The sequence below is a fragment of the Gopherus evgoodei genome, chromosome 1, assembly GCF_007399415.2.
Source record: "Gopherus evgoodei ecotype Sinaloan lineage chromosome 1, rGopEvg1_v1.p, whole genome shotgun sequence".
NCBI classification, from domain to species: Eukaryota; Metazoa; Chordata; order Testudines; family Testudinidae; genus Gopherus; species Gopherus evgoodei.
Genome location: NC_044322.1, coordinates 239,068,450 through 239,083,154, shown reverse-complemented (window position 1 = coordinate 239,083,154; position 14,705 = coordinate 239,068,450). Strand labels below are relative to the sequence as shown.

At 42.8% G+C, this 14,705-nt stretch overlaps 1 protein-coding gene across 2 annotated transcripts in view; it reads left to right on the top strand.

Moving 5' to 3' along the window:
* TSPO (translocator protein) overlaps positions 1-14,705 on the top strand; it is a 30,363-nt gene that overhangs the window by 661 nt on the left and 14,997 nt on the right. The window contains exon 1 of one of the 2 annotated variants that reach the window (XM_030540202.1): positions 12-484. The exons of the other annotated variant lie outside the window; for it this stretch is intronic. The gene's annotated coding sequence lies outside the window, so the exon portion shown is untranslated. Of the gene's footprint in view, positions 1-11; positions 485-14,705 lie in introns of those variants that run through there. 2 annotated transcript variants of the gene reach the window in all.

The following is a 14,705-nucleotide window of genomic DNA, read 5'->3' as shown; positions in this document are numbered from 1 at the left end:
TGGCTCCGTATTAAGGCGCAGGGAGGCGGAAGCTGCTAATTTCAAAGGAAGCAGCTCTTAGTAACCACAGTTGCAGCAGAGCAAGGGGGGAGTGTCACCTGTGCGAGTCGATCGGCCTGGCTGTAACAGCAGGGGTGGAGGGAAATGGCACCTTGTACCGCACCTCGTGGCCGATGAGACACTGGTAACAGCAAGAGGGGTAAGGTTAGCCCCAGGGTGCCACACAGCGCTGGGAATAGTAACACGGAGGCTGTGTCTTCTGGTGTCACATATTGCAGCCAGCATCGGGACGGCAGTGACAGCAGCACCTTTTTTATGTGCACCGCCTAGTAGTGAGAGAGAGCCAAGGAGTGGGATTCCTCGCCTCTACCCAGTCACTTAACCTTGCTTAGTTCATCTGTAAAACACAACCCTTGACTGCTTCATAGTAGTGCTGGGAGGCCTCTTTAACTGTGGATAAAGCACGTGGAGATTCTCAGATAAGGTACACCATAGATGGGGGGAGTTTAATTATTATGAGCGCTATTTTATTTGATCCGTGTTAGCTTAGCTTGGTTATACAGGCTGAAAGAGAGAGCACTGTTGTGATTCTACACGGAATTTAACATTTACCCGGTGTTTTCTGACCATCTTATGGGAACTGGGGGAGAGATCCTTACAATGTGTCTTGCCCCCACTCATTCCATTGGCAGGTGCAGATCATGCTGCTTAAATGCTGGGAGCAATGCCTCTTTCAGGGAGGGGAATGATATTACTTCCACACTATTCTCACAGCCCTCTTTGCAAGGGGATTTTCTCCCTGTTCTTTGCCAACCCTGCAGTGTTGCCCTGCCTGTTATGTACCTTTCATTTTCGTGATTACTGAGTTACAGACCCGAGGTGGCTTCATTTCAGTGCTGGGTTAAATGATTCCTTACAGATACATAGTACAGTTTGAGGGACACTTTGATAATTATGAATAAAAATGCTATAAAATGTATGTTAATAATGCTCCTGTTAGATCAGCAATTAATATATAGGGGCTTGCTGTCATTTGAAATATTACAGTTACAATGTTCAGGAAAGTTTCCTTTTCTTTCCCTCTCATTTATTTTTATATGAACACAACAAGAAAACATTTGGAAGGATTGCTGGTTCTAGCCAGTGGGTGGGAAATACTGCTTAGTAACCTTCCCTTATGTAATACAGGGTTCCACGAGTGGAATTTGGATTGTAGCACCATGGTGGCAGAATATCTCCGGAAGGGGGTTTATAGCAGCGCAAATGCTCACTGTTGTGGCACCTGGAGCTGCCAGCAAAGCACAGAAAGTGGGTGGTGTCAAACAGGGAGAGGATGGAACCAAGGGAGCCAGAATATTCACTGATTTAGCCTTTGGTGCTAAAACCCACAGTGGTTTTAAGCTGCCCTACTACTATAGAATCTCTGGGGCAATTTGGCTCCTGTGCCAACAGCAATGAATCAAGCCCTAGCTAGTAGACTGTTGCATGTGGTTTAACAAGAGTAACAGCGTTACTCCTCTTCCCTGTCCCAGTTCCTATCTCATTTGGCTTCATGGGGGCCTTGAATTCCAGCCTCTCATATTGTCAATATTTGCTTTTTCCGGTTAGTTAGAGTATGATTTTAAACTAGTGACATTTCCTCTCTAATACATCTCACTTCTTAAATTGCTATATTTACTTCAAGCTTATTCTGCCTGTTACCTAGAGGGGAAAAAGGAGGATGCTTGGTTTTGCTCTCTTGATTGATTATATGTAATGAAATGGAGTGAATTCATGAAAGGCTAAAGTGAAACACATTTTAGTAAAGTGAGAACTAAATGGAGATATTACAAGGAAAAGAAGTGAAAGTATGCAAACCTGATTTGCACTTGTGTAATCATTTGGCTTTGGTTTGGTGTTATGAAACATCAAACAGTGAGTCATTTCATAGAGCAGTTTAATAAAAGGAATTGGATCATTTAACTCATTAGAATGAAAATGAATCGGACTAGCAAGTAATACTGCTAGATCTTCTTCTCAGACTAAAGGGTCATTATGGCAAAATATTACTCTTCCTCCAGAACCCTCATCCGTGGAATCACAGTCTTCCTCGCCATCTTATTCAACATATAAGTGACATCATTGGAGGAGTCAGTGAGACAACATGGGCTCAACTGACAACAGTATAGGGATACCACCCAGCCTTACACTTCTTGTTGTTTTTTTTCATGAAATATAAACAGCATCTTCTCCCCTCTTTCTCAATGCTGAACTGAGAGAAATTGGATGAAGAGCAACTGGCTAAAGCTGAACCCAAGCCCTACTGAGACAATGCTGGTGGGAAAAGGCAAATGCTTTGAGTAACTTGCTTCTCCTATAACATCCCCCATTATCAAGGGAATCTGCTCTCAGGTTGTTAAGTCAATCTGTAGCCTAGGGTTCCTTTTGGACTCCTTGCTGCTGTTAAATACCCAAATAGCCAGAGCAGCAAAAGCTACCTATTTCTATTTGTGGCTGCCCAAAAGATTACACTTCATCCAGTCAGACACAGATCTGGTGATTGTGATTCACATATTAATAACTGGCAGGCAGTGATTTCCCCAGGAATTGAAATGGGGTGCGTGTGTGGTATTGGAATGTGGGGGGGGGGCAATGAGGGTTGAGACTGTGAGGGCAAAGGTGGGCTGTATGGCACCCTAATAAAAACTGAAAAATATTTAATGACCATTATATTAGATTTAACTCATGTTTTAAAATCACAACCATTAAAGTTGGCTACTTAAGCCTACTATGACGCACTACATCTACATCCTTCTTGGTTTCTTGTTGTAATTTTGCAGTCTTTGGTGTCTTCTTGTGTATCTGTTTTTTCCAGTCCTTCATGATATGTTCATGATCAGGCAGAAGGCGACTTCTTGCAGAACACAAAATTCTATTCAATGAGGAAAAAGAACGCTCAGCTGTAGCTGTTGTGACTGGGAGTAGCAAGAGATGAATTCCTACTTCTTTCATCGCAGAAAACATAGCACAATGATTGGGTTGAACGAGTAGTGATGGGATCAAGAAGTTGAAGCTAAATCTTCATTCATTTATTGTATGATATTCCGCTCTGTGTTCAAAATTCTCTATTCTGATCATATAGCAGCCCTATTGATGGTAGTGCCTCACTCCACTCAACTGTAGGTGTTTTATAAGACAAGCATCTGTAAAAGCTACGTAGAGGTTGAGTAGAATCCAGAAATCACTATTGTAGATTTGTAACAATTAAGTCTGCGTACTTTTTCAGCTGGCTTAACAAACACTTCTTGTCCTCTTCACTTAAGGAGTCAATATAAGTACCTTCATTAGTCAACCTCTGGACTGAAGTCTTTGCTTCTTCCAGTACATTTTCAATTGATTATCTCTGATTGATCCAAGGGTAGCTTCTGTTGCTGGACAAAGATCTACTACTGTTGTCGCAGATGCCTGGATGACATTGTTTAATGACCCAAGTGATTTCAACAGTAGATTTACAAGAAAGAATGGTGATAGTCTTCTCTGAACTTAGTAACAAAAGTAGTCCACCAGCCTCACTACTTAGATCTGTCATATCTTGGTGGATACTTTAACACTGGCCTCCAGTTTGTAGTGGGTGGTATCTCTTGCTTAAATAGAAAGTATGATGCAACAGCCATGTTGGTTCACATAAACTGGGTTGTCTCTCCAGCATTCTTAACAGTCTCATTAAGTTCTTCTAAAATTAGCTTTGAAAGTGACTGGCTTATAAGGTTTTCTGCAGTGTTTATGCAGTTCAGAGGCATGGTGTTTTGCAGCCTTTTCATATAGGTTGTCAGTATTGGCTTAGCTGATCCGTCTGGCAAACCAAGCTCCTCCACTTTTACTATATAAATCCATGATATGCCCACATCTTGAATACTGCATGCAGTTCTGATTACCCCATCTCAAAAAAGATATATTGGAATTGGAAAAGGTACAGAGAAGGGCAACAAAAATGATTAGGGGCATGGTACAGATTCCATCTGAGGAGAGATTAAAAAGACGGGGGCTTTTCAGCTTGGAAAAGAGACAACTAAGAGGGGATATGATAGAGGCTTATAAAATCTTGACTGGTGTGGAGAAAATGAATAAGGAAGTGTTATTTACCCCTTCACTTAACACAAAAATCAGGGGTCACCCAATGAAATTAATAGACAGTAAGTTTAAAACAAACAAAAGAAGTATTTCTTCACAAAATGCACAGTCACCTGTGGAACTTTTTGCCAGGGATGTTGTGAAGGCCAAAATTATAACAGGGTTCAAAAAAAGAACTAGACAGATACTGATGGATCTAACCTCCATGAACTTATTAGCCAGGATGGGTAGGGATCCAACACCATGCTCTGAGTGTCCCTAGCCTCTGTTCGCCAGAAGCTGGGAGTGGACGACGGGATGGCTCACTCGATTCCCCATTCTGTTCATTCCCTCTGAAGCACCTGGCATTGGCCACTGTCGGAAGACTGGCTACTGGACTAGATGGACCATTGATGTGACTCAATATGGCATTTTTACATTAAAAATAATAATTATAATAAATTTTAGTACAGAAATCTCCAAGATAATGACCTCTTGTGATAGTGATGATGTAAGATAATGACCTTGTCAAATAATGCATTTTAAAAATCTTGGCGTACTAGGAAATGTATCCCTGTCACAAATCTAGCATTCTGGAGCGAAATCACTAAAACATAGTCCAGTGCTTTGGCCGCTGTTGTTTATGCCAACATTCACTGTACCGCTTAGTCCCCAATGGCTCTGTACTGTCACTTGCTGCTGCCACTGTGACCTCTGCGAGTAGGTCTCTGGAGGTTTCACCCAGCTCTCAATGGGGGAACCTCACTGCTAGTGTGGGCTAGGCTATCTCTTCCACAGAAACACTGTCCCACAGCAGGTCTAAGCACTTAAATCTGATTATCAGTGATTTCAGCTCTAGCGGTCACATAACAAACCAAAAGACTTTCTGTGAAGACTAATCAGCTCTATCTCTAAACAGGAGAGGGACTGGTCAAATAGTGCCTGTGACTCCTAGCCAGAACCCACACCACCAAGCAAAACACCCATGTCCCCTCCCCCCTCCCCTGTAAGATCTAGCATCTAAATCTCCTGCTTAGGGAGTCCTGTTCAGTTGAGGGTGACCAGTGCTTAATTTGTAATGAAAGAGGTGCCAATGCTCAAGCAAGTTTGTTACTTTCATAACTGATGTGACAAGCCCAGAGGTCCCTGGGCTTTGAACTGCCGAGCTTAGAGGTGCCGGGGCTCAGCCCTGGCAAGTCCTAGCACAAATTAAGCACGGAGGGAGACCCCCTCATTCAGTCAGGCTAAGTACAGTTCTGCTGCCTTTTACTCATATAATAACATTTCATGACCTCCACATTTAATACTTAAGTGATGTGACCCAACCCTAGCCAAAGTTGATCACTTGGGCAGCGTAGGTGAGTTCATGTAAATACAGTCTGGTCCTGAAGCCTTTTCACCCACCACTGGCTCATCACTAGCTGTCAGGGGAGAGCTCATTCATACCTTGTGTACACATCATAATTTGAAATTGTTAGGTAGGCCAATATAGCTGAAACAAATGTGCCGACATTTCATAAATAACAGCTATACGAGGAAGCTAGTCTGTGTTCATACTTTTCAAACTCATTATGCTTTCTCAGGTTCAAGTGTTTTCTCATATGCTGTGTATGCTTTTAAAGTATGTATGAATGTTTCAATTTAAATTCAAATTTCCAACCAATGACTAAATTGGCAACACTGCGTGTAACTGGGGGGAGGGGGGGTGTTGGGAAAATTCAGGTGTATGTGGGGTTGTCTAGGGAAATCCTTGCTGCCAGGTGTGAATAGTACAGCTCAAATCTAGGAATGAAGTATGTCCTGAAAGTGGACAGCTAGTACAAAATGTCACAGAAGTACATCTACTAAACCAGTGGTTTTCAACAAGGGTGTAGCCTAGGGATACCCAGAGGTCTTCGAGGGGTACATCACCTCATCTAGATATTTGCCTAGTTTTACAACAGGCGACATTATAAAGCCCTAGTGAAGTCAGTAAAAACTAAAATTTCATACAGACAATGACTTGTTTATACTGCTCTATATACTATACACTGAAATGTAAGTACAATATTTATCTTCCAGTTGATTTATGTTATAATTAGATGGTAAAAATGGGAATAAGAAATTTTTCAGTAACAGTGTGATGTGACACTTTTGTATTTTTATGTCTGATTTTGTCGATTTTAAGTGAGGGGAAATTTGGAGGTACTCGAGGCAAATCAGACTCTTGAAAGGGAGTGTGGAAAGGTTGAGAGCCTAGACTTGATAGAATTTAAATTTATTGTAAATATTTTTTATAAATATAAATATCAATTTTATCTAAGCTTTTTAAAATTTTACTGATTTAAATTTTGTTGTGCAAAATTATGGGTTTTCAGAGTTTGTTTTATTGATTTAAATTTTTACAGTTGCAGAAAATTATGGGGAAGGTTCAGACAATTATTTGAGAGATTAAAAAAGTAAAAGCATTATAACAGTTAACACAAATTGTCAATATCACATGTCCAAATATACAGAGTAAATGTCATTAAATCAAAATCTAATAAGTTCTCAGACAGTATTTCTTACTTTATCTATACATTTTGATAGAATTTTTTTTGTTGGTTTGTGTGTGCACAGTGAAATTGATGTTTAGTATACTACCAATAAAAATCTAATCCTTCCAAGCCATATTGCACACATTTTGTCCTTAGAGAAATACCACCAACTTAAATTTACAGTGCTATTTCCTTCTATTGTTACAGATAACATCTAAGGTTATTATAAGTGAAAGAAAACATTTCTCTAGATTTGTTTTTTACTTTGTGTATTTTGACAACTTTCTTTGTTTAGTCACTGTCTTGGTTTCTTCTGAGTTACATTGCTGTAGTAGCCACTCCATAATTAAAACAAACTGGATTCTCAGTACAAATTATTCACTCTTCCAGCAAGCACCTCAGAAAAAAACCACTCCCTCCTCACCCCTGAGATTTTGCATGCCATATCTCATTCCATGGTAGAATTTCTGGTTCTGTTTTTGGGTGGTGGTTTTTTTAGAGAGGGAGTGAACAAGAAAAGCAGTTATGAAATTGTGATGTTGAAAAATACTCCCTGCTGTTGATATTTTGAACTATTGGTAATGTTTTTTTTCTCTCCCAACTGCTCACATCCCCAAAATGGTGAGGCCTACAAACACCAAAACCATTTGTTTTGTTGGCCATGCTGCAAGAAGTGCCCTTTAGTGTTTTTAATTTTAGATGAGGGTAATGTTAGTGGCAAAATCTAAAGATGTTGTGCTAGGGTATAACATACCCAGCACCAAGATAGATAAAGAAGGGGTTAGCTAGTAGCTCACTAAAACAGGGATTTAAAGAGGAGGCAACAAAAGTCATTTTCTCTTTTGCTCATCTCCCTGCGCTGGAAGGTAACTGGGTCAGGAAACACCCAGGCTAGGAAGAAGGCGGAAGTGGGAAGCTCGTTCTTTTGCTTCCACAGAAAGGCTAAACTGTTTACAAGAGACTTTTAAGTTAAGAACCACAGACAACGGCTTCTAATTTTCCCCAGGGGTACTCAAACCTTGCTCAGCCCCAGGCCCCACTCCACCTGTTTCCGCCCTGCCTCTTCCCTCCCCCATTGCACCCCATCCCTGCTCCTCCCCCTTCCTTCACCTCTTGCACACCGCTGAACAGCTGTTCCACAGCATGCAGGAGACACTGGGAGGGAGGGGGAGGAGTTGATAGACGAGGGCCGCAGGTGACCAGGAGGTAGGGGAGCTTGCCTGCCGGTGGGTGCTAAGCACCCACTAATTTTTTTTCATGGGTGTTCCAGCCCTTGAGCACCTGCAGAGTCAGTGCCTATGTTCACTATTTACTTTTCCTTTGGGCTGAAGCAAACCATCCCTTCCTTTGTGGTTTGCTCCCTTTCTGCTGCCCCTCCTGCCCCACCTCCACTCAAAGAGAAGGGGGAAGAGGCTGAAGAAAATCTTGAGTATGGCTTCTTATGTATTAGACCATGGTGGAGAAACACCCTGCACAGAGGCGTTTTGCCTTAAGTGGTAGAATGTTGTATTTTGTGTTTTTCCTTATTTCTTCTGGTTTCTGCTGCGATAACTGGGGCCACTCTAGTACAGTTACCATGAGTACACAAAAGTTTAATATTTTAACATGTTTTTTAAAGTATAAACTGACCTGCTGCGTCCTAAGGCCTTGGCTACACTGGCGCTTTACAGCGCTGCAACTTTCTCGCTCAGGGGTGTGAAAGAAACACCCCCCCGAGCACTGCAAGATACAGCACTGTAAAGTGCCAGTGTAAACAGTGCCGCAGCACTGGGAGCGCGGCTCCAAGCGCTGCAGGCTAAACCCCATGAGGATGTTGAGTACGTGCAGCGCTGGGAGAGCTCTCTCCCAGCGCTGGCGCTGCGACCACACTCACACTTCAAAGTGCTGCCGCGGCAGTGCTCCCGCAGCAGCACTTTGAAGTTTTGAGTGTAACTAAGCCCTAAGAGTGTGCTGCTGCAACTGGCAGAATTGGGGGGGATGGGTGAATGAGTAGGATACCGGGAGAAATGCTGAGGGGCCGAAGTGCTGGATGGGAAGACACGAGGAGAGTCATAGCATCATAAAAATGTAGGGCTGGAAAAAGACCTTGAAGTCATCAAGTCCAGCCCCCTGCACAGAGGCAGGACCAAGTAAACCTAGACTATCCCTGATGATTGCATCCACTATGTTCTTAAAAACCTTCATAATGGGGATTCCACAACCTCCTTCAGAAGCTTGTTCCAGAACCTTACTCCCCTTATATTTAGTAAGTTTTTCCTTATATCTAATCCAAATCTCTCGTGCTGCAGATTAGCTCATTGCTTTTTGTTCTACCTTCAGTGGATATGGAGAACAATTGATATCAGTCCTCTTTAAAACAGCCTTTAACATATTTCAGGATTGTTATCAGGTCCCCCTCAGTCTTCTTTTCTTAAGACTAAATATTCAGGTTTTTTTAACCTTTCCTCACAGGTCAGGTTTTCTAAACTTTCTATCATTTTTCTTGTTCTTATTAGGCCTCTCCCTGATTTGTCCATATCTTTCCTAAACTCTGGCATCCAGAATGGGACACCGTACACCAGCTGAGGCCTCACCAGTATTGAGCAGAGCAGGACAAATTCAACCTCCTGTGTGTTACAAACAATACTAGCCTTTTTTCAGAAGTGCATCGTATTACTGAGTCATATTCCATTTGTGACCCCCCTATAACTCCCAGATTCTTTTCAGCAGTACTACGACCTAGCCAGTTATTCCCTACTTTGTAGTTGTATATTTGAATTTCCCCTCCTAAGTGAAGTATTTTACACTTGTCTTCATTGAATTTAATCTTGTTGATTCCAGACTAATTCTCCAAGGTCATTTTGTATTCTAATCTTGTTCTCCAAAATGCTTGCAACCCCTTCCAGCTTGATGTCATCCACAAATTTTATAATGGCTCTCCCCTCTAAATCATAAGTCATAAAAGAAAATATTGACTAGAAGCAGATCCAGGATTGACCATAGTGGGACCCCAGTCCCATGTCCTCTCAGTTTGACAGTGAACAATTGATAACTACTCTTCGAGTACAGTCTTTCAGCCAGTTTTTCAATACCTTATAGTAGTTTCATCTAGACTACATTTCCCTACTTTGTTTATAAGAGGTCACATGGGATTGTGTTAAAAGCCTTACAAAAATCAAGATAACACTTCTACTGCTTCTCCCCAAAGACAATACCCCTCTCAAAGAAGGAAATTAGATTGGTTTGGCATAATTTGTTCTTGAGAAATCTACACTTATAACCTTATAACCCTCTAAGAACTTACAAACTGATTGTTTAATAATTTGTTCTAGTATTTTTCCAGATATCAAAGTTAAGTGATTGGTCTATAGTTGCTGAGGTCCTCTTTGTTCCCCCTTATAAAGATAGGTCCTATGCTTGCCCTTCTCCAGTCCTTTGGGACTCACCCATTGAGTTCTCGAAGATACTTGCTAATGATTCCAAGCTTGCTTCAGCTAGTTCCTTAAGTACGTTAGGATGAATTTCGTCAGGCCCTGGTGACTTGAATACATCTAACTTATTTAGATATTCTTTAACCTGCTCTTTCCCAATTTTGGCTTGTATTCCTTTCCTCTTGTTGTTAATATCAATTGTGTTTAGAATCTAATCACCATTAACCATTTTAGTGAAGATTGAAGCAAAATAGGCATTCAAAAACCTTAACTTTTTTGATATCAGTTATTAGCGCTCCTTCCTCGCTAAGTAGTCAACTTATACTTTCTTTCTCTTGCTCCTAATTTATTTAAAGAACCTTTTTCTTATTGCTTTTTTGTCCCTTGCTAGGTACAACTCATTTTGTGTCTTAGCTTTTCTGATTTTTCCCTATCTGCTTGTGCTGTTCTTTTGTACTCCTCCTTAGCAATTTTTCCATGTTTTCACTTTTTGTAGGGTTCCTTTTTGGACTGGGACAAGGGATATGAAAGGGTAACATAGAGCTATGCTCCTGGTCTCAGAATGAGGAAGCTTTGGGAGAGCCTGGATAATAGTAGGGAACAGAGGATGAGGGATAAGAGCTATAGGGGAACAAGGGCATAGAAGTACACATGCAAGAGGAGGTACAGGCAGAGATGAAAGTAAGCAGGTGCGCCCTGGTACAGCGTACTGGCAAGAGCCGGTGCATTCTACCGGGGCATATCGGCTTCCCCGGCAGCCATTTAAAGGGCATGTGGCCCCTTTAAATTGCTCAAAAAACCACTGACTGGGCAGGATTTTTGCAGTTCCTTCTCAGCTGCATGAAACTAGTCCCTAGATTGCTGTGGTGGCGGGGGAGGACCCAAACACCTATGAAACATTTAAAGATTTTAACTCAAAAAACATCCCTATAGCTAGTGAGAGCAAACACCTTGCACTTTCTAGAGCTCTGAAATTTCCTATATTTCAAATTGCCCTGTGCTGCTCTGCCAGCCGGTCCCCCTACCCCGCGCCCTCAGCAGAGCCCCGCCAGCTGGTCCCCCCTGCCCCACACCTCCAGCAGCGCCATGACAGGTCTCCCCTACCCTGTGCCCCCAGCAGCGCCCTGCCAGCCGGTCCCCCCCTACCCTGCGCCCCCAGCAGCTCCCTGCTAGTGGCTGGAGCCCCGGCCCTTAAATTTTCCCCGAGCCCTGCTGCTGGATCCCCGGGGAGGCGGCAGCAGGGCCCTGGCAGCTATTTAAAGGGCCAGGGCTCTGGCCACTGGTGGGGAAGCTGTTGGGGGCATGGGGTAGGGAGACTGGCTGGCGTGGCGCTGCTGGGGGCGCAGGGTAGGGGGACCGGCTGGCGGGGCAGCACAAGGCAATTTGAAATACAGGAAATTTCATAACTCTAGAAGGTGCAAGGTGTTTGCTCTTAATAGCTATAGTGATGTTTTTTGAGTGAAAATCTTAAATGTTTTATAGGTGTTTGGGTCCTCCCCCCATTCCCAGCAATCTAGGGACTAGTTTCATGCAGTTGAGAAGGAACTGCAAAAATCCTGCCCAGTTGATGGTTTTTGAAGGATTTAAAGGGCTCCCACTGCTGCTACTTCTGGGGCCCTTTAAATCACCACCTGAGTCTGGCTGCTGGAGCCCCGAGGTAGCGGCACTGGGGCTCCAGTGGTGATTTAAAGTGCCTGGGGCTCTGCTGTGGTAGGGCAGCTGGAGCCCTGGGCCCTTTAAAATCACCCCTAGCCCTGGGGCTCTCAGCCAGCTCTGCAGCTGGTAGCTCAGGGGGTGATGTAAAGCGCCTGGGGATTTAAAGGTCCCGCCTCTTCTGGCAGAGGCCACGCCTCTTCTGGTTGAGGCCCCGCCCATCTTAAGGACTCCAGAGTACCGGTAAGTCCTTTAAGTTACTTTCACCCTTGGGTACAGGCAACCATGAGAGGCATTTCCCTCTAATGTCCTCTATTCTAAGATATACCTTCCTCCCCCCAAACTCCTCATATCTCCTTTAAAGATAAAGTCTAAGGAAGGGACGGACCCCTGTCCTGGTGATTCTCATGGGGTCCATTATAGAAGGCCTCTCCTTCTATTAATATAATACCATCCCAAGTTAAGCTTTTGGCACTAATTCAAAACAGGATAAGTCCCAAGCCAAAAAAACAAAACTAAACAACAACCAGTCAAACAAAAAATGAGCAAAGAATAAATTGTTCAGGTTTAAAGTATTTTAGGGGAATTCACTTGACACCCACATATCATTTACAAAGTCCTACAACTACAAAATAATCCCCAAACGTTAAGTCTAGAAAATGAATAGTTAAAAGATCCAGCCACCTTTTCTCTACTATATAATCTTTCGCCCATCAGTATCACCTCAATTAACTTACACCACCTACTGAGCCTTAGCTTAATCCTCTAAGGTTTGCAAAGATATATACAAAGGTCAAAATAACAAATTTACTTGGAGGTTATAAAATCACTAACCCATTCAGTATTATTCAGTACAAAAAGGTGACATAACTTAGTTGCTACACCATAGTTAAAAGATACATTCTTTCAAGGTTTAGATACAAAGCTACAAACAGCAAATATCAGTCAGTCAAATTATATTAAACATACTTTACTCTACTCTGAGAAGTCAGAGCTGACAGTTTTATATACTCTAGTATATTACTTTTTAAAATACATACTACACATTTAATAAATATTATACATCTAACTGCACATTTCCAGTACAGAACAAATAATGGGGTACAGTTAAGAGTGGCTGGTGTTCTAGGGATGAAAAGTTACAGGGCAGTGCGGGAACTGGATTGATTCCTCTATGTTTACTCCAGAGTTTTGAACTTAAAAAAAAAATGTAAAGAAAAATGGAACATTCTCAGTGATGATGGATTGAGTCCCTTGAAACACTTCCAGCCATAACTTTTTATTTTTTCAACAACATGATTTACTGGAGAATACTCACTCTGTTAATCATTTCCCCCTGTTTGTGTGGGTCTTTCGCACAGGAATAGGGCTGAGAAAAACATCATGCAAAATAGGAAATGTGATTGTTTAACCATAAAAACAGGACAGTAGACTTAAAAGCAGGTGTGTTGTTAGTATTTGTATTGTGGAGCCACCTAGGAGCCCTAGTAATGGACCAGAACCTCCTTGTGCTAGGTGCTGTACAGCACAGAACACAAGTATAGTGCCTGAATCCACTCTGAACATTTTTTTAAAGTGACTGAATATCTAGTTGGTGTCCCCTTAACGATCACACAGTTGGAAAATACTCCCTATCAAGCAGCTATTATTAAATGTATTTTGTAAGCTCTACAACTGGTTCCCTCTCTGAAAATAAAGGTCAACTAAAGTAATGCAACTGAAAGCCATTCAAGTCCCCTAACAGTGAAATCAGAAAAGCTTGGAACTAATGCAGGTTCTCCTTTATATGTGATTTGTCATGGTGTTAAGAAATCTAGAGCAAGGATAGGGTGTGGTAGGAGAACATAGAATCCTAGAAGTGTAGGACTGGAAGAGACCTCAATAGGTCATCTAGTCCAGTCCCTGCACTCAGGTCAGGACTACATAATAACCAGACCATCCCCAACAGGTGTTTGTCTAACCTGTTCTTAAAAGCCTCCAGTGATGGTGATTCCAAGCCTCTCTAGGCAATTTATTCCAGTGTTTATACATCTCAGGTCTAAGTGTCAGCTACCTCTTTACACTCTTGTATGTAACAAGCTCCTACAACTGGAAAACTTGCATAAGGATACACTTAAGAGTAAGGTTTTCTGGAATCAGCCTTTTAATATTTTTCTCCTCTGATCACGTTTGGATTTTATGCATTACTTCTTTTCTCCTAGCCCCTCAGTCTTGTTATGCATTTCTCCTCTCTTTCATCCTTGGTTAGTTATTTACCATTTGTTTCCAGCTTTCCTCTTTTTTGCTAGAACAGCATCTGTGTAGATCCCTCTCCTCACTTCCCTCTTTTCACTTGTTTTCTTTCTAAAGGCCCACATGGAGCATTTATGGGAGGGCTGGACATGGTTTCCCAAGTTAGTCAGTGCTGCTCCTTCACTCAGCCATTGATTTGCATTAGAGATTGGTACAAGCTGCTAATTCCCAGGGATTGAATACCTGAATTGTAGTGCTCCCACTGTCTAGGGATGGTTGTAGTTTAGTTGACAGGGCCTGGAGCTGGGAGTTAAGAAACCTAAATTCTAATCTTAATCCTGCCACTGACTTGGTGTGTGGGTCTTAGAGCAAGCCACAGTACTTCAGTTATCCCCTTTGTGAAATAGGCAGGGCTGCCCCTACGGGGGGTGCAAAGCCTGGGACATAGGTGCCGAGTTTCTATCTGCTGAGGGGTGCTCCCCTTGGCTCTGCCCAGGCCCTGCTCCCACTCCATCCCCTTCCCCCCCATGCCCCACCTGCGCTCCATCCCTTCCCTGCCCAGTTCCGCCCCCTCCCCCAAGCACACTGCGCCCTCACTCCTCTTCCCTCCCTGCTGGCACCTCCAGATGCTGCAAACCAGCTGATCAGTGGTAGGCACTAGGAGGGAGGGGGAGGCACTGATCGGTGGTCAGGAGCTGCTAGGGGGTGGGAGGAGGTTGGTAAGAGGGCTCCTTCTTATCTCCCCACCTGCCTTCTCATGAAGTGCAGGGCCTGGGGCAGTGAAACCGATTGGCTGTTCCCTAGG